This window comes from Hemibagrus wyckioides, linkage group LG17, assembly GCF_019097595.1.
Source record: "Hemibagrus wyckioides isolate EC202008001 linkage group LG17, SWU_Hwy_1.0, whole genome shotgun sequence".
Taxonomy (NCBI): Eukaryota; Metazoa; Chordata; class Actinopteri; order Siluriformes; family Bagridae; genus Hemibagrus; species Hemibagrus wyckioides.
The window spans coordinates 10,139,544-10,164,308 of record NC_080726.1 but is presented as its reverse complement, the minus strand read 5'-3'; the positions used below and the strand labels follow the sequence as shown (position 1 = coordinate 10,164,308).

At 39.1% G+C, this 24,765-nt stretch overlaps 1 protein-coding gene across 5 annotated transcripts in view; it reads left to right on the top strand.

Annotated features, from left to right (window-relative positions):
• Positions 1–24,765, top strand: part of arhgap35a (Rho GTPase activating protein 35a) — a 66,519-nt gene that overhangs the window by 11,926 nt on the left and 29,828 nt on the right. For 2 of the 5 annotated variants that reach the window (XM_058414476.1, XM_058414477.1), the window contains one exon: positions 7,758–7,857. The exons of the other annotated variants lie outside the window; for them this stretch is intronic. The gene's annotated coding sequence lies outside the window, so the exon portion shown is untranslated. The remainder of the gene's footprint in view (positions 1–7,757; positions 7,858–24,765) is intronic. 5 annotated transcript variants of the gene reach the window in all.

Genomic DNA, 24,765 nt, shown 5'->3' with positions numbered 1-24,765 from the left:
CTTTTAATTAGATAAATTGGATCGCTTTTAAGCTTTTATTAGATAGATTTTTTTTTTTAGTAAACTCTGTTTATAGTTTGCACTGTAATTTAGAATTGATGCATTAAAACAGTCTAGACTGCATTTCTTCAGTACTGCTCTATTCGCTCAGTATCCATAGTTTAACAAAATCATTTTCAATTAAATAGTTTAATGGGGCTAATATGTCTGGTCGTTTGGTTTGCATTTAATGAACCGTCAGTTGGTTTGCATTTAATAAACGTTTCTTATGTAAAGAGCTTAAAAAGACATTTTTTGTAGTTCTTTAGTTTAAATCAATACTATATAGCTTACTGTGTAACCTTTATAGTATTTTCTATAGTGTACATCCTTATATGGAGCAACAAGTCAAACGAATGATAATTAAAACCTCATCTAACTGACAATTTATTAGGAAAGTGTGTATTCCTGCCATTTTTTTTTTAAGTGTCTGTTCTGCTGACAAACTCTTGCTTCAGTGAGCTCCAGTTGACTTATACTCCTTGACTTTTACCCACATTCCACAGTTCCTGCCGACCGCAGCCATCCCAGTGCCCTTGTACGTACATAACCTAGACTGTGTTCACTCAGTGCTCATAGACTTAGGGGAGGACTCTGTGTTTGTATGTGGGTGGCTGGGGGATGTTCCACCTTTAGGACCCCGGGATGATTTTGTATGGCTTCTGGAATGTTCACTCAAATAGTAATAGCATTCTCCAGACTGGGTCATTTTATATAACTCTCCTGCATATTCTACCACCTTCTGTAGATACACAGTACTATAGAGGTTTATTGACTATTCCGTGATTCGTCGTTATGTCCTTGTAAAAGTCAAACTCTTCAATGTTTTGTGTAATTGGCATATAGTACATGTCAGTCTGTAATTACACCCATCTATGACACTTACTTTAGAGCTTTATAATGTATCAGGCATAACATTGTGCACAGACTGTAAGTAATTGCACGCTATAGTATTTCTCCTGAGGTGGGTGAATCTTATAAAAAAAATATATATAATTACCCTTTAAATTAAAGGTGACACTTTTTTTACCTTTAATTTAAGGTTGATTTACATTTAAATCTTTTACACACCTATTTCTGAAGGCCCTAAGTAATTGGACACTTTTATGCTCGGTTGTTTCTCAACCAGCTAGAATGATCCAAAGTAGAAAGGAATTGCCAATGATCCGAAGAATATCACTTCATCTGTGAAACCCTGGAAGCATGATCATGTCTGGCTGCTGGTAGATCAGGATTTCTTGCCGTGATTGATGTGACTGCCAATTGTAGCAGCAGGATGAATTCTGAAGTGAGCGTTTTTAATCATTTTAACTCGTTTTTTTATTTTGCACAAATCCAAACAAATAGCTCACATCTTAACGGATAGTCCTTTATCTATGGCAAGGCAGTGACCTGGAATATACTACAAAAACAGCTATAGTTTTTATATTGTCGAGTAGATGGAAAATCTCTCGACTGGCCGAATCAATCAACTGACCCAAATGGCAATTCATGTCACTTAGTAAAGATAGCAATAAAAAAGGTTGGCAAAGTCATAAAATGTGGATGATCCCTAATGTTTGATCTGTAGTCAAATACTAAAGATGGTGTTTTTCTTAAAGATGGATGATTTATCCACTTGTTAATGGTCATTGTGTTGCATAGAAAAAACAAAAGTGGTGACTGCTGTATCATTCGTCCAGTGTAGAGGGCTGGCCAGCAGGACACAATTTAAAGACCACAAATATACAGGATTGCTAGCACACTGTTACACTGTGTTTAGCACATTGTGTTTAATGATGTGTTTATTTCATGTTTACAGAAATACATTGCCTAAATCTGAAATGGGGATAAATATATTTGAGTAGGAACATTCATTTTTAAGGTTCATAAAGATAACATCAACTGCCTTGCCAGAGTTTGTGAATTTTTTTATTTATGTTTTTTCAAGGTGAGAAACAGATATGTCAATACATGCTATCTCTAAATGTTGCATTTTACCATTATTGCTTAGAATATTTTATTGTCTTGTTGCCCAGCTTTACAAAACAGATATAAATAGGAGTTTGTATTTATCCTGATAGTGGGGTTTAATTGCAAATCCAGTGTTAGACAGTGATGACAACGAAAATCACTGTCCAGTTACTAATGGACATTACTGCATCATCATGCAAGTGCATTAACTGTGACACCAGCATCTGTTCTACTGCAGTAATAGCAGTAAAGTCATGGACACTAATTTTCATTACAGGCCACATAGTTTTAGTACCTGTGGCAGGCTCAATGGGCCAGGGGTGGTAATGCTTTCTCTAGTCAATAAGCCACTGTAGATTAGACGATGCGTTAATTCAGAATATAAGTGGTTTGGCCTAATTGCAGATTGTTGGCTCATGGTCTGTCTTGGACAGAATGTTTACCTGAAGTAAACAGAGCTTTTGATGTTAATGGACCTGTCTCCCTCCCTGTCTCTCTCTCTCTCCAAGTTTTAGATTGCTTTTTACGCTCCTCTCCACACAGGGTTTCATACCCACATGACAAAAGGCTGTAGGGAGCAGAGAGGGGGAGGGATACTGTGTGGAAGTGGTTGATTAGAGTGCAGAGCGCTTAGGGCTGTTTTCTTTGGCTCGGGAACGGACCGCAGTCTTGGGATGAGCGCCGCTTTAAGAAAGGCTGGGGGAAAGTGACCTCTCCCCTCATAGAGATGGAGCACTTTCCAGGAGTGGACAGAAGCCATATCATCGTCCAGCAAAACACCTGGTTGCCTGCTCTTTAGACTGAGAAAGTGAATGGGTTCACTTTTATACACCACCTTGTGCTTCTAAGCCTGGTGATTGTGAAATGCTGATAATCCTCTGCATTTCCATAAGCTTTATCTTCAATACAGAGTGAAAAACCTGAAATCTGACATTATTTTACTTGTGTAATGTAATAAAAGCAAAAAACATGCAGTCTATTTATATATTCCCTGAATGCTGTCAAGGAATGCCCAGTTTCACACATTCGGCATTCGACTCTCACTTTTTTTTTTTGTTTTTTTTTTTTTTGCTCTGTACTATATACTCTGTGCCAAACCAATAAATCAGCACATTGATCCAGGAGTGGACAAATCTCTAGCCTGAGCTCTTAGATAATGCAGACTTTGCGTCAAGGCTATTTGTTTGTATTCATATTTGCCAGGTGGAACTGATGGTTCCAAACTATTTCTTTATGACAGATGACAGATAATCCTTTCAGAATCGGAAACCTGGAAACAAAACCAAGCAAAATAAGTTGCATAAAAGTGTCATACAGCACATTATGCAATCGTATCATAGTTAATCATGTTGACATTTAAAATGAACCGATCAGACTCAAATAATGTTGATAATGTGATGCGAGAACAGAACAAATCCCAACTACTCACCTGACTTCTTGTCTAGGGTGCATGCAAGATGTTCAATGTTAGGAACATTGTTAAAAGTGGATAATAAACATAACAATATTTGTCTGCCTCCAGTAGTTTGTGGTAATAAATTTAACTAGCAAACTAGCTCAGCAAACAATGATATTATATCAGCCACCACATTTTAGCATAGCTTCCAGGCAACCAAAACATAGGACTGGACAGCACTTAGATGGATCTGTCCAGTGATCTAGCTAATGAATTTTTTATTCTGTTCACCCCTGTGCTATAAAATTGATGACTTTTATCCCACTGTTTAAATTCTGTATAAATCAGTAGGAATATATTATAGCCAGTTATTAAAAAACGAAACTTACTGTATTCAAGAGACAAACTGAAGTCAGATAATACCGTCTTACTATAATACTTACTAATATTGTTAGGGCCTGTTTAATAGAAAAAATCTCTTTAGTATCTAAAGCTATTCCACTCACAAATCTAATTCCAAGCCATTCCTGTATGTTGGAAACCCTGCATTTGTCATTTAGATGTTCAGTTTGTGTACGAGATGTTTTTAAAGAGCAGTTCATTCCCCTTTCCCCCAGATAATTCCCCTCTCATTTAACCCTGACCTCCAACTCTAAACAATATAATTTGTTTGCCTACTGCTACATTTCTGCCCACCGTTCAGGTGAATATGTATTAAACCGAATTACACACCTGCATGTACGATCAAATTTGTGTGAGAAATGTGTGTATGTGGGTGGGTGGGTGTGTGTGTGTGTTGGTGGGATGTGTGTGTATGCATAACCTTGAACTTGAACTTTAAGTCTTTTTGTTCAGCAACCAGCCCTCATCTCTTCCTCTCATTCCAGAGCTGACAAGTTTCAGACAGGCCTCGTTAGCGTGACAGAGTTCAACTGAAACCTTTATGACACTAAAGCTAGATGCATGTCTATAGGATCTTTCTCTCCAAGTCCTGCCCGTTTTAAGACACTCCCACCTTTTGCTACGTCTCATAAGCCCTTCTTCGTGTATCCCATTATCCCTGAAATTATTATCCACCCACAAAGTCAGCTTCAAATCCTTTCGTCTCCACTAAGGGCTGTTTACGGTTTCTATATTGTTAGTTTTCTACAAGCTGTCCTCTCGACCCTGCCAAAGCATAATCCCTGCTAACTTTTCAGCCGCTCTTATTCATCTCTGCTTTGCATTCAACAGCATAAGCAGTGGGCCAGAATTAAAATTGGATTTCATGCTATGTTTTGGAGTGGGATTGGGAAAAATAAACGATCCTTAGATTTTTAAATGCTTTAATTTCTCTTTTGAATGTTTTTTCTTCTTTGCACAAAACGTCATAATTGCATGGGCTTATGCATAAAATTTTATAAACATGAAAGCTCTTTCTTAGGGATATATATGCAATTAAAAATGGCATTCAAATTGTAATTACTTCATTATAGACATTGTATTTGCTTAGATTAAATGTATTAAAAATGTCACAAATTAGCCAAATTAAGTGTATTCATATCATTAATCATTCATTTGAACATATATCTGTCTGTCTGTCTGCCTTTCTATTTTCAGCTTGGTAGGAAATTGGGATTAGAGCACAGGGTCAGACATGAGCAGTTTAAGGGCCTTACTTCAGGGCCCAACAGTGGCATCTTAACCGTCTGATTAGTAGCCCAGAGCCTCAACCATTGAGCTACTATAGGGACACCAGTGTCATGTTGTCACAAAATGGTTAAGAACTGCATGGTTTGATCAACTTGCTCTGCAGATTACTTGAACATGAATTTTTGTGCCTCTAAAAACATGTATATTAAAAATATTTGAGTATGCTGTAAGCCCTAATGGAAATATAAAGCTTAGCATTTTTCTTTTTTTTTTAATGCGGCAAGCTATTATGAAGGAAAGAAAAATCATAATGTGGGCTATAAAAAGAAAAAAAGGTGCATAAAGAATCGTTTAATAATGGCATAGTGGCACCCCGAATTGAAATCAAATTAAATTGTGAACTCCGGAGATATTTCTACGCCTAATGATGGAGTGCTCAGCTTATGGATGATGATGAGGGAAGTGAGTTTTGGTGTTGTAGTAATGACTAACTCCTAGTTATTAAAGTGCTGCAGAGGGATAGGGAAAAAAAAACGTGGTGCATGTTTCTTTTAAATGCTTAATCAGTGGTCCTGGTAATATTGATTAGTTAACCTTATGGCGCACACATGGCGCTAACGTGGACTAGATTGGAACATCTGCACTGGTGTTTTCATCATCCCCCTCTCCAATTTGTCGTCCCATGTGGTACGTTTAGAACGTCAGTCTGGCTTTATTATCTATTCTCCTATTTTCTGTTTTTGTCACTTACGTATACGAGTCAGAGTGAAAGAAAGCCTTATCGTCCGAACCAGATTCACACGTCGTTTTATGCAGTTTCATGCAAATGCATAAATGTTCAGTGTTCACTGATGTGCACACACTCATACACACACTCAGTGGGAGGTGCTGTCAGGCAGACATGCTGTGGTTGATGAATGGTAGCGTTGTCACCGCAGTCAGGTTCAGCTCTTTTGTGGTGTATGTTTTATGCCCGTGTCCCCACACAATGCAGCCAGACGTTGTTGCTCAATGTGGGGGTGTGTGTTTGTGTTTTCATCCGAGTGGCTCTTTGTTTGTTTGTGCTCGGGCAGAACTATTTAGATCAGAGCACTCATTTCTCCCCGTGCTAGCTCCTGTGGCTATAACCATTTGATCAGATAAGTTGCAATGTTTATATGAATGGGAACTATCTCAATTACAGCTCCTGCCCACCGCACATTTACTTTCCGGGGTTTGGAATCGCAGCATTGAAATTAGTCCATGTTGCTTTTTGGCGTCCGCAGCCTTATGAATGATGGACTGCTAGAAACCACCCTGATGGCAAAGGCGAACAGGAGCCCACGCACAGGTTCACTCTGTGTGATTAATGAGCAGTATCGCGGCAAGTAATCCGAGAGCCTCCTCCTGTTCTCCCTCTCCCTCAGGACCTGCGTGATGCATATGCTACGGTCTCAAGATAAAAAAAATAAAAAGGTAGCGCTGAGAGAAAAAAAAAACACCTTGCTTTATAACAAATTTATAATGAATTTGCCTTGTAAATATTTTTTTTATTCAAGCTCACTTGCCTGCACTGGTAAATGATATGTGATCTTATTTAAGGGACTTGACTCAAATTCCTTCTCAATATTTTTCTTAAAATGCTGTCAAAAATCTTTCTCTTTTCTACATGTCTATAGTTAACATTTCTTTTACTTGTAGTGCCAGAATCTCCATCAGTGCTGATGGCAAAAAGAAGGAACTTGTTTGTATTTATAAATCAGAAATTTCCTTTAACACTGTCAACCATTTTCAAGCAGTTTGAGAGTCTTATTGCTTATTACTGCAGCAGTCGGGACTTATTTATGGCTCTGGGGGAATTATGAAGTCTCCCTCAGTCACTTGAATATTAAGGGTCCTATGAATCAGAATAGAAGTGAGACATAAAAATAGATATAAAGCTGGATTGTGTCTTCGGTCTTTTTTGACAGCTTGAACGATAAAATAAGCAAGTATTATGGTACTGGGGTTCACAGGGGAAGGTACAGATTTGATCTCTCTGTGACTCCATGCAGCCGATTATGTTTGCCAGCAATTGTTTGGCTAATATTTCTTCTGTTACCGGTGTTCTCAAAGCTCTTCCTTAGGCCTGTCAGAGATTTCTAGACCTTCATTATCTGTCTCTATTTTGGTCATTGTTTCCATATTGCTGAGCAGTTCTGTCAGCACAGACATCATTAGTTATCTCGTTATTTCGGTGTTGAAAAAGTTGCAACACAATTACTTTTATAGCCTTTAGTCCTATCCGAAGCTGTTCAAGATATTTGAATACCAGACTAGCCGTTTGAGGCGCCAGTATGCAAATAGTGTAATCAGTATTCAGGTATTTGTTATGCCCTGCATGCAAAAGTGAACTCGGTGAAATCTTTATGAAAATTTCAACCGGATTACGAGTCAAACATCATTTCCAAATCAACACCAGCTTGCTTAAAGAAACACAAATTCAGAGCTATGCAGTGACTAGTGCAGTCTTTGAACCCTGCTGAAAAGCTGTGGTTGGTACCGAAGAGGGAAGTCCAAGAATATAAAGGAACTTAAAATGTTCTGATCCCTCTAGAAGTGTCTCAAACCTTATTATAAACACTCAGTGCTGCTATTCTCTCCCAGGCAGGCATCATAAAATATCAATAATACAATGTTCCTAAATGTTGAAGCTTAAAATATCCCATGTGGTGCTCATTTCATATATTTATTTAATTTTTTGCTCATTTTTATGAAGGTGCTAATAATTCTGGAGGGCAGTTGCAGCAGAACTGCACTGACTAGAAGCAAGTGCAGCGAAGAGAGTTAGAGGAAGAACTGAAGAAACAGCAATTGGAGTAAGTGCTAGTACAAAAGGCATGCTTCATGGTCGTAAAGCAGCGAGTTAAACTACTCATGATGTTAATAATGCTTGAGTACAATAGATTATATATGTTAACTAATTTGCACTTGTTTACATGAAAATAATCATATCCTAATGTATAAGGATAGACAAATTTATACATAGTGAGAGAGAGAGTTGTGGGTGTTTTCACAATTATATTCAAGTGCTCTCGGAGAAGCTGTCTTCAAGTGTTTGTCGAAAATTTTTTTCATCGACTGTTACCCCAAGGTTGCTTTCATTAGTAGTGTTGAAGAGTCTTTTAAAAAAAAATATGTAGGAGTCATTTTTTGTTAACTTTTTTAATGAACAAGACAGGCAAGAACTTTATTTAAAAGAGAGAGAGAGAGAGAGAGAGCAAGAGAGATAAAAACCAATATTTAAAAAAGGCTTAATGTCGCAAATCCGTCTCTGCCAGAGGGTTTACTACTGCCTTCAAACTGCTTGCTCTGACTTTTTGCTATGGCAGGAATGCATAACAGATGATCATTTTCAGCCTTCTTGCTACAGTGACCTTCAACACTGTGCATATTTGTGACATGCCCCTACTTCTTTCTCAGAAAAGATAAAAATCTATTGTACAGTACATGGTTTAACAGTGTTGTTGTGTTTAACATGCCCTTCAGATCCTAGTCAGCAATGACCCATACTGCTGATTTGTAAAATATGTCTCTTTCTGGAGCCTTTCAAAATGGCAGCTAATGTTTCAGTTCACCCTGACCCAGTGAAAACCTCAACGCTCAGACAATCTGGAGCCAATGACTGATTAATAGAAATGACCAGGGCATAAAAATACAGAGTTATGGATATACCCAGACTGGCTTGGCTTGCTTTATCAGATTTTGATTTATTTTCTGATCTGATACACTGACACGAAAGACAGCAGCACAGATCATGCACATGAACCGAGTATGTGTTTTTGTCCTAAATCATTCCACTGTCCTGCCTACAAAGTTTATCATAACTTGGCAAATAAGCTGGGAGCCAGACATGGGTATCATATAACAAGTTGAAAAATTAGATCCTGTGTATGTTTTTAGCAAATAGTAATTATAGACAATAATACAGACATTATTCATTATTATTATAGACAATAATCAGAGTCACATAGGCATATTTGTTAAAAGGAGAGAAAGAAATCTTTAGTTCATTTTCCTGTGTGTAATGTTAAGTATAAATGTGTGCAAAGACCAAGGCATTCTCCTGAACGATGGACATGTCGAACCGAGTATCCTTAGGATACTGCGCTCAGTGTAGATGGATGACCAGTCCTGCGAAACTGTGTACGGAAAGAAGAGAAACATGCCAAACACATAACCTGGAGGTATATCAGTGGTTACCTGTTATCCATTTCAGTGCAGTTTTTATGAAGCCAGGATGTAGAGGCAAGGAGAATCACATGGTTTAACTGAATTAAAACTGTATCGAATAGATTCAGCAGTTAAAAAAACGAGAACAGCCCATTTTTGCTAAAGTGACCATTTCTGAAGTTGGATTTAAGTATGGATATAAATCATAAGTCACATTCGGTTCTAAAATAGCATAAAGAGCAGATTTTGCTGGGTTTAGTTCCTGCTTGATTACATTTTCTGCACCACTGCCGTCCCACCTTAAGGCATATCTTTAATCACATTTGCAGCTGTAATATTGTTAAGGTTTTTTTTTTTTGTCGGTTTGCTCTGCGGGGGTTAAATTATGCTGCACTGGATTCTGACAAGCATTTGAAAGTGAGCAGAGAATATAACAAGCAAAAGGCAATCAAGCACCCACCAGGTGGGCTAAATCTTCACTTTATATCTATTAAACCTGACATCTCTTAGGCTTTTGTGGGTTTTTATAGCTTTCGCTAAAGCTCAAGATTTCTGTCCTAAATTTTTTCTCCTTATCCTCTAACGCACACCTCCATTTTCTCTAACCGTCACGTTTTCGTTTTTCTTTCCGTAATTGCTTTGGAACCGGAATGGCAGAAAGAGAACTTGGACCAGTCTTTTTTTTTGCTCCTTTCTCTCTCTTCACTTCCTTTTGATGTTTATACTCGAAAAAGACAGTATGTGTAAAGGTTTATCAAAGGCTTTGCTTTTTTTTCCCCCCTCTTCCCTTACATGAATGACACTATAAAAATAGCCTTTCAAGGTCACTGTGCTCAAAAGGGCTTTAAGGGAATTTCTCTGTATCTCAAGAAAAATCTAGAAATCAACGTCTCTTATCCGTCCTCTTTCTATGATGCTTCGTATCAGATTCCGAACATAAACCATTCACCACTGCCTGAACCCAGCCAACTAACCGACAGACATCAGTGTAATCCTTTTAGATCCACCATGATGATTGCTGACTGAGAGATGGTTAGTTATGAAAAGCATAGCATCTTTGGCCAGACAATGGAAGCCAGTGAAAGCAGATCGTTTGAAGAGAGATGAGAAAAGGGAGATGTTGGCCTGCACAGCAAAAATGTATGAAGGTTACTGGACAGCTTTACATTTCTTGCTTCTTAAGAGCACAAAAGGTATAATGCGATTAGCTACTGGGAAGCTCTGGGTCTTTGAGGGTTTTGTATGAGTGTCTTTATCAGTGCATGAAATGTTTTTGACCACCTCCTTCTGGATAGCCGTTACAAAACTGATCATTTTATTAAAGGTGTCTGAAATGCTGCCTCAAAACATGCTGATTGTCTGAAGTGATGATAAAGGTATGGACAGCCTGGCTAGGGAAAAAAAAAGGCCTGGGAAAATTGGTGGTAGTGGGAGGCAGTGCCAGTCAGGAGTTTGTAAAAGCATGCTGATGGAATTAAGGGAGGCATACTAAAGCTATGCAAAGGAATTTAGCAGGATAAACCTCGTATTAACGCTGTAAAATTACACCTTTTTTCCATGTCCTCACTCACATCTTACAAATGGGGCAAAATCTTTCACCCACCCACCCAACAGTGGCACATTGACCTACTTTAACTAGTGCAAATCAGCAAAGCTAGCACTTTCTATAATAAGTCTCTTTATAATGTGTAGATTGCTAGTCCTTCTGTTTAGTGGTATCTTGAGAAAGTGCTGCTTTGAGTCTCTGTACTCCTAGGGTGTTGGTTACCAATGGCTTTCCTATTTTTCTGGGTCAGAATGAAGTGAAAGAGGTGTTTGGCTGAATGCTGTATGCTTTAACACAGCAGAGTTTGAGACTGGTCTCGTTTGTCTGCGGTTTTATTCCGGTGAAAGTTTTCCTGCTGTTGACACTAGGGATCCAGCCATGTGGGATTGATGCTAGTGCCATTGTTATTAAACTTGCAATGTTCCTGAAAAGTTGAGATCTCTAATTGGCTTCCATCTTGTTAATATTCTGCTCTGCTGGAGTGGTCAAGATTTGACTCGGAGTGGTGGTAATGGTTTCAGTAAGTCTGTGGGCAGCTGCTCCGCTGTGGTAAGGAGACAGCAGATGGGCCTAATGGTATTCCCCATCTGACTACCCATTTAAAATGGACAACGAAGCACAAAAAACCTCCAACCTCTGGCCGCCGCAGGGCAGTTTTTGCACCAGCTGAAGCCAGAGCCTTGTGTGACGGAGCAAGAAAAACACTCGCACACTCCTACACACACTATTTTTGCCCTTTCACTTTTAGTTTCTGTCTTTCGGACAGCAAAATGTATAAACGCAGTGCATGTAATAATGGGGAAAAAATCTGATTCTCCTGCATGATTCACACTCAGAAACCAAATTAATGGGAAACATTTTTGCAGCTATCTGCAGTAATAGATGGTTACTGTGGCAACAAGTAAAAAGTCACTATCTTTAATTGGCATGTTCAGGGTTTTTTTTTCAGGTGTATTGCTTGTACTCTCTCCCACGAGAATGACTCATTCATCCTTAGCTTGCTCTTGGAAGTTTTCAACCCTTTCTTAACCTCTAGCACCATACTTAACTCTTGCTTTAGGTTAGCATTGAGTGGTCTCTTGAACTATAGCCCTGTTTAGACCTAGTATTCGATCGCATCTGATTACAAGTGAACATCCGCGATAGATAACCGTCTATCAACCATCTATCAAATTATCATACCTGATCTATCTATCTAATTATCATACCTGATAATGTCATATGTCTCAAATGTGTCTCCACCGATGACTTGCGATTACGTTTTGTCACTACGAGGATTTCAAACTCTGCCATCGCTTTAAAACCAAACCTCAAATTAAAAAAAAATTAATTAATTAAATCGAGCTTTATATTTAGCCATTGAATTGTTTTTCCTAATTAAATCACTAGCCACTTAGATCAGTTGATAAAATCTTTATTCATGTCCTCATTTTGCTTTTTTGCAGGATTTGTTAATCTAATGACTTTTTGTGTGCTTTCAGCAATCACACAAATTTTAAAAGAGAGCTTTATTTACATGCTTTCTGACCATTTGTGTGCTTGATGGCTTTTTATAAGGCCATATTATATTAGTGTTAATGGCTTCCTTTAGCAGTAAAACCCTGTATGCTGCCAAGCTTGAAATTTGCCCTCCCTACAGTCTAAATATTGTTTTAAAGCATCAAGACCATTATTGCAAAATGAATTGTAACAATTAGTAGTATCATTCATTGCTTCTTAATGAAGCAGCATTAGGTAATAAAAATGAATAAATAAACAATATCCTGAGAATGAGCAGACCAATGAACAACTAGCCTGCATTCAGGTAGCAGTGATTGAGAACAGTAATGAGTACTCGTATGAGAGTAGGCTGTGTGGCCGGTATGCACAGTTGAATATAAGGTTTAATTAATATAATTTAGCCACTTTAAACGTCACAATCCACTGACAAAACAATTAAGCCACACATGCATTGACAGACTTGTATCAACAGCGGCAGTGGACATTTAAGTAACTTGTTTGTGTGAAAACCACAAATCTGACAACACCGGATACTAGGTAGTCCTTAGTGTTGTCGGGGAAGTATCAGGATGCATTACCAGTCACGCTACAAATGCAATGTGGCTACTTGCATCCTAAATTAGTGGCTGGATCACAAGAAGTGTTTGACCTTGTTCAGACCTGCATTTAGAGCTGTGCACTTGTGATCCGATCACCCGAGACGGATGTTAATACGAAGTGTGTACAAGGCTTATGTGAAGTCATGCAGCCCTTAAGAATCCATGTGCTTTTGAAAAGTAGGTGAAGGCACAAAGTCATCGACCCTCCACCTACCCCCTTAAAAAATGACAGCATGTCAGGACATGTTCACACAATTCTCAACACTCCTTAAGGAGTCAAGGCCCATTAGTGAGCTACCGCTGCTGCTCAGCTGCTCCTAAAGCCACGTTAACCCCCATTCAGATCATTACATTCTCACTATTCCTACCCGAGTCACTTTCTCCACAGTTTTCCAGCGGCTCCTTTTCTCTCCACAGCAGGGGTGTCGCACAATAGCCCTGGGGGCCACGGCACCGCACAGTGTGATGTTTTCCCTGCTCCAACACATCTGAATGAACTCATGAAGAGCCCGATAATTAGCTGATGAGTTCAGGCAGGTGTGTTAAAGTACTGTTTCTGGCCCACTGTAATTAAGCACCAATCCTACTTTACCTGGACCGCAATACCTTTAAGCAAAGATGCATAAGCAGTAATGCATTTCTATTGAATATCAGCACAGCTGTGATTTGGTCATAGGTAACCATCTTATATTCTGTATAACTACATGATTGCGCCTGTGATATTTCATTTATAAAACAGCTCTATAAACAAGAAATCTTTAATTTATTTATTTACATATTTTCTGCTAGTGCATATAGATCCTGAAGAAGCCACACTTACTTTATAGCATATTGGTTAGCTTGTTGACTCTTGTTTCAAAACAAGACTTTCAGGACTTGTATTAAACCCTCTCTGTGGGGTGGATTTAAGCATAAACACAGTATAACGAACACACCATGATGGTGGTCTTGGGTTTGTTTAGATGTGGTCCTTTTAAATTAAGATTGGATATAGGTTTACCTCTCAGGAGAAATGCAGTCCACTATGAATGACCCGTCTGTGTAACAGTGGTAGCGTAACACCAGCCACCGCTCTTCATGCTGAGTTCGTGGAATAAGGACTTGTTTATTTGGCTGTGATTTAAAAGGAGGTGGAAGAGAATAAAACTTTGGTTTGATCAAGCAGTTGCAGTATTGAATCATAAGCAGTTCTACAATTTTGCTTTACACTTAAGTCTGTCACTGTTGTGTATGCAGGTTATGAGATTACGGTCCACAGCAACTGCAGAGAATTTGATGGCTACAATCAGTGGAGACCAGTGAAAGCCATAATTTCCTCTAAACCAGCCTCGTTTTTTCAGTAGCGGCAATTATTCACATGGGACATTACTATTGATTTATTTTTTTAAAAGCAGTGTGCTTTCTCTTTGATACATAATATTGAGTTGCTATGGAATTGTTTTAGAGCAGCATGAAGTGTATAGATGCATTTTTCACTGTGTGATGTTTCGGTATAATAATCTTCCAGCGTACATTAACAGCATTTGTATATAGACGGCTGACATATCCAAGGGAAAAAATACATATTGTCTTTTCAGTATGAGCCTCCAAACAGTGTACCTTGACACATTTACTTTTACTGCATTTGGCAGATGCCCTTATCCAGAGCGATGTACAAAAGAGCTTTGAAGTCTTTATCAATGAATATATCAATAGTGGTTCACTAAGTCAGAGACTAAGGATACCATCAGTACCAACAGGAAAAAATAAGCACTTTCAGTATTTCAGGAAGTGGTAGGTCTTCACCCATCTTTTGAAGACAGTCGGTGACTCAGCTGTTTGCATGTCTAGGGGGAAGTTCATTTCACCACATAGGTGCCAGAACAGAGTCTTGATGTGTATCTACCTTGTACCTTGAAAGATGGTGGGACCAGTCAATGGCCTCTAAAATATGACCCCTAATAGTCTGTGGATCTGTACTGCTGGGTTAAAGCATCATTCTTGTAGAAGATAAATTGATGTTATGATGATGATGGTGGTGGTGGAGAGAGCTATTTTCATATTCATCAAACTATTGTGTAACCCATGTGCTTTGTGGATAAGGCAGGGTCATCCTGGAACAGACCACTCTCTTCAGAATACAGTTGTTTCATCACTGTTCAAGGTGATCAGTCACTTTTGTATTATTTGCAAGTGACCTTTCCTTCTAAAGGGATGAGTGGACCAACAGTTTTTATTACGGTTTTTATATATCTATGAGGCAGGAGACACTGACACGCTAGTTGTAGAACTAGCATAAAAAAGGATGTCAGGATTTACAGTATTCTAACACTACTCTTTCTAACAGTTTTCTGTGATTTGGAATGTAGTCAAACAAAATAGCCTAGCAGCCATTTTCACACACTGTATCTGTTTAAATAGTTTAAACCTCATAGCTAATATGTATTAGTTTTTTAAGTATTTTTAATAGTATTAATATCAAATGAGCACAAGTAGACAGATAATAAGCAGCTGAGACAGTGGATGTGAATATGATTCGCTTGCTTTACTTGTTTGGGTTACTCTGTGATGCACTGATTCCCTTGGCTGAAGCCTACCCTCAGTTTCCGACAGCCTCTGACATCATATCAAGATATTTTGTGATGAGTGCTGACGAGAGCCAACTGGTGCAGAACATAAAATTAAAACTTCAGGCAGAGGTTGGTCACCGAATCTTAGTACTGCCTTGCGATCATCTTGGTTTGTCACTCATACCAATGTCTCATACCTTCCATCTCTATGAAGTCTTACTTTCTGAATGAAAATGCTTCTTACCAGTGGCTGTGTCAGCCATTTGCGGTCAAGTTTGCCTCAGTTCCTGTTCTTGGCTGATCGGAGTGGAACCTGTTGTGTTTTCTGCTACCTCATGGTTTAACTTGTTGTCCATTCTAATATGCTTTTCTGCTTACCACGGTTGCGAAGAGTGGTTGAGTCACAGTAGACTGCCTGCCTGAGAGAACAAACCAGTCTGACCATTATCTGAACTCTCTTAACAGCATGCCGTTTCCACCCACAGAACATGTCTGAATGTTTTTGTTTTTCTCACCATTCTGTATAAATTCTAGAGACTCTTGTGTGCAAAAATCCCAGGAGATCAGCAGTTTCTGAAATACTCAAGCCAGCCCATCTGGCAACAGTAACCATGCTACAATCAAAGTCCATTTTTTTTTCCCTCCTAGTCTGATGTTTGATGCAAACATTAACTAAAGCTCTTGAGCAGTATCTGCATGATTTTATCCACTGTGATCCTGACACGATTGGCTCTTAGGATAAATTGGATACGTTAGAGCATTGTATAAATGTTCCTATTAATGTGGCAAGCAAGTGTATATATGTTTGTTTAATGTCTCTTGACTGTGTCTGTATGTATGAATGTGAGGTGTTTGTATATGTTCGCTGTCACTATATGACCATATGTTATGGCATAAGTGTAGGTGTGTGGAGGCCATCTGTCAGAGTGTGCTGTGTGCCTTTGGGCAAGCATTTTTTATACATAGAATACTTGGCTTTGTATATTTGTCTAAATTGTGACCAACATAGTGACTGCTTTTTAGGATAATATTTTGGACCGAGGGGATGCAGTCATATAGTAACCAGTGACCCCTGTGTACTCATGCTTGGCAATCCATAGTGTAAATGTAGATAATAAACGCCTGCGGTAACAACCCAATTAACAGGCCAATTAGAATTAATCTCTGCCACAAGCATGCGAAATGGCAGTTGGGAATTGAGGGCTTGTTTCTGAAGGAGGAAGCAGCACTGCTGTCATAATTGCAGCTTTTTGTTCTCATTTTTGATGTGTGCAAGTGAGAGAGAGAGAGAGAGAGACTTCTAGTAGTGAATGTATTTGTGTCCTTGCACCTGCATTGTTGAAAATGACTTGTTGAGGCGGAGTGTTTGTGTGTTTGGGGAAGGGAGTGTGTTTGTGATTTGGGCCGTCGACTACTTGCAAAGTGTTTCTGTATTGTATGACAAGGAATCTTACACTGTTTGTTTACAGTTTGGTAAACGAACAGACCCCTTGGACAGAGAAACCACATGATCCAAAAATAAAAATAAAAAAATCAGAATATTCTGTTATTCCCGTAACATATCGCATGCTAGCTAATAGGAATGTTTAAGCAAGGATGGCTGTAGACGCAGCAGTGGTGACTCTTTGTTAATGATGTATCTGTGGAAACCAAGGTCACTTAGAAACTACTCCAACGCTATGGCAGAACACAGTGTTTGACAGTCTTTGCTTAAAAAAGCAAGAGAAGAATTGTTGAAACTAATCTCAGAGAAAGTGTTTGTACTGATACCATATTTCAGAACAGTTTTGGATACAATTTTATGTCTTGGATCAAACTGCTCTGAATTTATTGATGGAATAATGACACTGTACAGTATCACATGCATGCATGAGTGCAGCCCAGTTTTTCTTCCAGCCTGCGTAGCTGTCCTTGTACAGTTAGTAAACTGAACCATATGGCGGAGATGCACTAACCAGTCAAAAGCATATAGTATGAAAAAAGGGTGAGGGTTGTAGCAAGTGTGAGGTCGCTGTGAAGTGCTGGAGTTTGCCACTGATAGCTGAAAGAAGGGGTCTCAATTGCTATCCGTTACAAGGCGCTATGCACTGGTGTGACGGATTAATAGCTGTCATCACGCTTCTCTCCCTGTGGAGTTATATTTATTGCCCTTATCTCAAAAGTCCCACAGTGGTGCAAAGGAGTAAAACCAGGCAGTAGCTGCCTGCTCTGCCATTTGGACTCTCTTTCACACTCAACTTGAGCGAAATTTCTACATTAGCATGACGGTATTATCCTACTGTAGTGAAAAATATATCGTCTTGAGAATTGGGACGTTCAAGACTAATAAATGACTTTAAGACTGTAGAGGTGTAGAAAGAATAACCTTAACACAAAAATAAAGATGAATACGAAAACCGCAAAAACAGTAAAAGTACCAACTTAACACACTATTAAGATCTTAACTTCTCATTAAACAAGGAAAATGTGGCATGCTGGAGGGGAGTTAGGAGGATAAAAGGGGTAGGACTCTGCTTTCTATGGTTTCCTCTTTCTTTCTTCATCAGTGTCATTATCTGTCTGTCTTTCCTTTTCGTTTTTTTGCTTGTCGGAGCAGGCCAGGCTTGTACCTCTCTGCCTCTCCCAGGCCTTGGGCTGAATTGATTTTCAAAACCAACTTTTTGTTTGCCTCTTTCATCACAAACATGACATAGGTATGGCAAAAGGCTCCTGTCCAGTGTAAAAGGAATGTTTTTAGTATTGTAGGAGATTAGAGAGTAATCACTTTAACACATTTGCAAAAACAATAGAAAGGAGGAGTGTGTGTGTGTGTGTGTTTGTGTGTGTGTCCACAATATGGATGTAGGAAAGAAGCCAGATTTAGCTGAGCCAAGTAGCTCAAATCTACTGATAAAACACCAGCCGCTCTAGCCATTGCAGCTTTTCAGCACGAGGAAATGAACTTGTGCTGCTGCCTGCACTCCGAAATGCCCATTCAACTGAACATTTCTGTCATTACACGAGCAGCAGGAGGGCACTGATATTTGCTGAGGTTTGAAAAAGGGCAAAGTGTCTCTTGTTGGTGAGAGGGATTGGCCGAGAAGTCAGGCTGAATTAAAATCTCCGGCCCTGTGCTCATGAGCGCTGCATTTCTCTGTGGAACTTCATCAGATAATCTTTTACAGGGCCAGAGATAGAAAAACACAAACATTTCTGAATCCAGACATGGTGATAATCCAGGCAACAACTGTCCCCTGTCTAGCTAGCCATCTGACAAAACTGTAACTCTAGTGAGTGATGCATGTGATGTGGATTATATCTGTATGTGCTTTTAGGTATTAGTTAGAAGTGAATGCGAATATATGAGTGCATAATGCTTAAATGCCAATATGAATAAGTGCACAGTTTGATACCTTTGAAAGCTTTAAAGTCACCCTGCAGTTTTCTATAATGAATAATCCATTTTCTATAATGAATAATAAATTTCAATTTGGCTGTTCTGGGTGGGGAAAAAAAAACAGGGGAAAAAAAGAGAAATGTGCAGCTTCTCTATAAATCTAGACTCTTAAACAATGACAGTGGGGAAACTTCTCCAATCCTACACAAGCATTTACATCCAATGTATCATTTGCATTTTTTTCATGTGATCTATATCTTAGAACACACTAGTACTTCCATGTTCAAAAAGAGATTTTTACCCCTGTTCCTTAAAAGAATGCAGGAAACCAGTAATTGCTGCTTGTAATAGTAGTTGGGAGGGCTAAAATCTGATATCTACCAGAAGCTCAACAAAGAAACTGTTAGGGTTGAGAAATTCATTATTTCATGCGGTCTCTTCAGCGACATAATAAAATTGATGTAGGGCAAAATATTGCGCACACTGACTTAATGTCATGTTTCCTCCAAATACCAAGCATGATAAACTCATAACCCAAAACTAAAATCATAAACGCTTGCTAACATCTGTCTTTTTGTGTAATTTGTACTTGGATTGGACACTGTGCTTAGTCTGTCTAGTTTTAGTTTTGTCCTCCAAAGACATTTTTGAGAGAAATGGATGTTGGAGTAAATAATCTATTTCATTCTCTCATTTCATCACACTCGCTAGGCGGTACCGCAGTGTATCAGCTGTTTCACTCTGTAATCACTTATCACAACTGTCACTGATGGGCTGTATGAATCTTCTGTCTGGACCGAATCTTCAGAAATCAGCCCCAGCCTCATTAATGACTTTGGTTTCACAAAAATCGAAAGAAACTCCATTAACCATTTGTTAACAAGTAATCTGATGTCTTTTAACAAATGCTAGCCCATTTCTATCAGCCGCCCATGTGTGCTGCAGTGAGTGCAGTGTGCAGTCATGTTGTGACTATCCTGTAATCACCAAGATGTTGTTTTATAAAGTTTAAGGTCACTTTGTTGGCTGTACCCTGTACCCTTGTACAGAGTTTGTCTCATGTGTAATAGTACCAGTGCTTAATGAATTGCTGCATTCATGAATAAAGGGTCATTTTCTTGTAGGCCTCAGCAGCAACAATAAGGTGTTGGTCTCCTTGAACTGCATATAAATAACACTGTGTCTCTCTTCACTTACAATCTCTACAGCTGCACTGAATATTTCATGCCTTCTTTCCGATCCATCCCTCTCTCTTATCCCCTTCCCTTCCCCCATTCGCGTCTCTCCGTCTTTCTCACTAAGCTGAGACCTCTTCTCGTGCAGGAAGTGTTGTCCGTGCGAGGGCTCCGTTCCTTCACTGCCCCTGGCAACACTCTAATGGAGTCCAGGTCTCTTGAGAGTGAACACGCGAGAGAGTGAGAAAGGAAAAGCGAGAGAGAAATGGAATAAGAGAATATCCTCCCTTACCACCACATTAGTACTGATTCACTGAGAGGAATGGGCTGGAGAGAAACATCCATCAAGCTAAAGTGTGTTTGTGTCTCTGTTGCCTTAGTTTGTCATCATCACTATCATCTTTGGTTAGATTCTTTTATGAAATATAGCGTTGCCAAGGACAGGCCGGAAATGGAAGGAGCCACTGGAGTGTTTGAATGGCATCTCATTTTCTGCACTGTATATATTCCAGAAGATAACACCGAGCAGGTGCTGGCAGTATTTCACCACAAACTGATGACTCGTGCAGTAGCATCATCGTTTTATTACGGTGATACGTTATTGGGAATAATGGACCAAGCAATACATTATTACTATATGTTAATATCCTCTTATTCACACTGACGTCCTCAGTACCTTTACAAAACACTTCATTGGTTTTACTGATGCTCCACAACTTGTTGAGGTGGACCAGGATTTGACATCCTTGTATTTCTGTGATCATGTTGGTGAGTGTTTGTTTGAAAAGACCTTTAACCGGAAATGAATGGTAGTTTTGAGCTATTTTTGAGTATTGGTGTATTTATAATCCTTGAAACAGTTCTTGTCTTCAGAAATAATAGTGAACCCAAAGATGCCTTTGTCTTTGTCACTCTATTTCTTTTTTTTTTTTTTTTTTTAACTGGCATCCATTCAGCTTATACTGGCTCATGCAATTTGTGATTTGAAAAGCAATGTGAAGCATAAGTGCTTGGCTTGCAGGGCAAAAAGCAATAAATTTGTGTTATGGAATTGGGCAGATTACAGACATCCTGATGGTGGACACAGCTGTCCAATTTAACAGCAAAGCAGATGCTTAAATTGCTTAAATTTTAAGCATTGTGGAATTGGGAATTGCTAAGCATATTGAGGAATAAACTGCGTGTTCCTTCTTATTATCCATCCCGTGATTTGCTGTTACTTTTTCCCTTTACTCATCTCATTGCTCTTTCTCTCTGTCCTTTACTTATTCAATCATTCATGGTATCTGAATGCACCATTTACTCTTGCAGTGCATTAACCCCTCTGTATGTCACTAATAGCATGAAGTAGCACACGGTGCTCATCTCAAGCTGTCAGGATTTGAGTCCAGCTCTGTTAGTGGAGTCCAGCTCAGTCATCGAACAGCATGACCTCGATGACTTGGAGTGGAGCATGTGCAAATTCCAGCCTCTGTTCCACTAGCCTCGGCCATTTTAACAGCTCTCATGCACATGTGCAGGCCAGGCTGAGGCGTATGGAATGTGACCTGTGTTTAAGAGCAGCCAAAGGCTCCAAAGGCCATCCGGAGTTGTCTCTATGATCAAGTCTTTACTGTGTCCTAAACAGCAGTGGTTCCTTTTGATGAACCTGATGGAATGCACTGATCTTCCATGAATTTTTGCTCTCAGAATTTTTAGCACCTATTAGTCCTGATGCCCACTGCTAAGCACAAACTCGTGTGACACTTATTGCTCGTCATTATGGTTTTCGGCCTGCTTGTGGCCACTCGAGTCTTGTTTGTCCAACGGCTCTTTCTCAAGGGACATGATTCAGTGACACATGCCAGTCCCTTTCACTTTGCTGCTCTGCAGGTGAGCTGCAGGTGTTTGCTAGCCCAAAGCTACTCTCATCCATTAGCAGACTTGTCTGAGGTTGTTGGACACTTAGAATGCCTCAGGCCAGTCAGCTGCCTGTCAGTCTATCTTTGGCGGGCCGGATACAGTTCAGCTATATCCAAATATGGTTATGGACGCAAAAAGATCTTGTCTCTGACTGGTGAATAGTGCGCCTCCAGATTGACAGGTTTAGCGTTCCGACTCCTCAGGGTAATACTTCAGCACACTTCTGCTGTGCAGAGGAAAACACATTTGCAGCAGGTTTCAGAGAATGAAAAAGATGAGCTTTTTATCAAAGCCAATTTTACGGCCTCTGAGTTTGCTATTAAGAGCCAACATTCATAGATTAATTATTTATTGATTCAAATAATGCTAGCAATTTGAGCTAAGATAACAGCAAACAAAGTAGATGTCTTTTTGCGGTAGCAAGAACTGCTGTCAGAGGGGTAAATGAAAAAGTGATTCAGTGCAGCAGAGAAGTTTAGTGCCCCAGTAATCAGCAATTTATCAAACCAGTAAGTATGAATTTAACAGAACTAAGTCATATGCAAATCTTCTAACAACAGATAATTCATATTACTGAAGAAGCATTACTGGTTATTCATCAAATATTTCTTATTGTGGATTTTTTTCTGATTGAATTGTTTTTTTTACTTTCTTAAGGTCTTAGTGTGGCGACAAAACAGAATAAAGGAGCCCAGACGTTTTGTTTGGCACTCGTTTTTTATAAAGTTTCCTGAGTATTGTTTTGCATGCCAAATATGAATGTTGCGGAAAACCACACAAACACTCAACTGGGAGTGATCAAGCAGATGTGACGGTGCTTGCATCCACTGAACTAGCATTTCTGAACTTCACTTGTGGATGGCAGATAATTAAGAGGGGTTTCCTTAATTAGACAAATGACTTGCTTGATTGATTGTGAACCTGTGAGCGTTGCATGGATTGTTTGCTTTGGCTGCCCTAATTGACTGCTCTCATATTTAGGCTGGGCCAAAAGGCGTGTGTGTGTGTGTGTGTGTGTGAGAGAGACAGACAGAGACAGAGACAGACAGACAGACAGACAGACAGACAGACAGACAGACAGACAAACAGAGAGATGCTCATATGGCTGTGCCAATCTATAGTCAACTTATGGTCATATCCCAGTGCATCATTCCAGCTCCAGAGCTCGCTATAAAAACAGGCATTTTCATATAATTTATTATTCTTTTCTATTATTTTTCAAATCTCTTTTAAACAGAGCTCTAAATCAGCAGCTTTGCCACCTGTTTCCTGACACAGAATAGGGAATTTCTATGCTTCAATCTGTCTAGAGGATGTAATCAAATCCTTAATGCCTAGTAATTGATAAACACATCTCATATTTATGGTATTGCTGCATGATGGTGGTTAAAATGATGGTCAGGAATCTTTATTTATAACAGTCGTCAGACAAACTTTGAATAAAATTTAATCCAAACAAGACTGTTTCTTAGTCATTAATCAAGTGTGACATTTTTAAAATATAAACACAGTCGGAAATTGTTGTAGTTGAAAGTCATGCCTACTTATCTGATGATCTCCTTTGTCGTAACTGTAAAATAGGCAGAAAACAAATGTCCTACTGTGATTTGTTAGACAGTTTAAACGCAAGAATTGGGAGGCGGTGATTTAACATGTCAGAATCAATAAACACTGATATTTAGTTAACCAATTAGATGGCTTTAGTTACTCACGCCAGTGACGCAGTGGGCTACTGTTAATTAATTAAGGAAGCCAAAATTTGTGATCACAATTAAAATGATTTATGAAATGCAGTCTCTGTGTGGAACAGAAGTGGGTCATGTTGTGTAGGGGGGAAGAAAATGGGCACTGATATGATTTGTGGTCTCAGTGGCAGGAGGTTATTGAGCTGAACAGATTTAAATTTTAGCCTGCTGTGTCCCTTTTCTGTTACCAGAGCACAAATAGGTTAGGATTCAGGAATAAAAACCTACATGTAGCAGTTAAAGGATTATAATAAGACAGTCAATTATTTGAACATGACTAACAATGACCTTTTGATTATTCTGAGTACATGATTTTCTCACCAGACAACTTGGAGAGGTGAATGTCAGCAGTCACTTATAAACAGTAAAATAAAACAGTATACAGGTTTTTTTTTCCCCACCTGCATTCTTAAGATAACACTGGGTTGACCCGCCCTTGATACTGCACCACATGGAAGCTCCTCTCCTTTATTCTCCAGGGAGTGGGTGGAGGCAGTAGAACTGCAGTTACAGGCCTTTCAGTCATGCGTCTGCAGGTGAGGCCGCAAAAGCTTACTTTGTGTTTGCTCAGTACTCATTGATTGCTGGGTAATCACACAGCAGCACAAGACTTCTGAAAAGCTTTGTTGGGAGGCCAGTGTGTGAATAAACCATGAATCCTTTGCCTTATCACAAATTTTGAATTGACCTGCAGATTTCCAGTAATGAACCAAGTGTTGTTGCAGGGCTTGTCAATATTTGACAATTTTTTTTTTTTGGTTTAGGGTTTCTATATAAATGCTAAAACTCTGAATGGCTGTGTTTGATATAGATTTTCCTTTGTGTTGCTCTGAAGTGCTGCCTATAAATAGCAAAGTCTGCGCTGCACACTAAATTTGTTATGGTGTCAGAAATTCACTTCAGGTTTCCAGCAGGATTCCAAAATTTCAATCCCAGCAAAGTTTTTTTTTTTTTTTTAATATGGATTTTAGAGAATTATTCTCACAGTCATGCCGAACTACTCTTTATTATGACAAATACTTATTGAGTCCTGCTTTGTGAGTTATTATTTTTTTATTCTGAACCTTTAAAACAGTAACTATTGGAAAGCAGTATTCATGATCTTTAGCAGTTTCACTGAAATATTCACTAAACAAATAATGAAGAGGGCATAGAGTCTTGA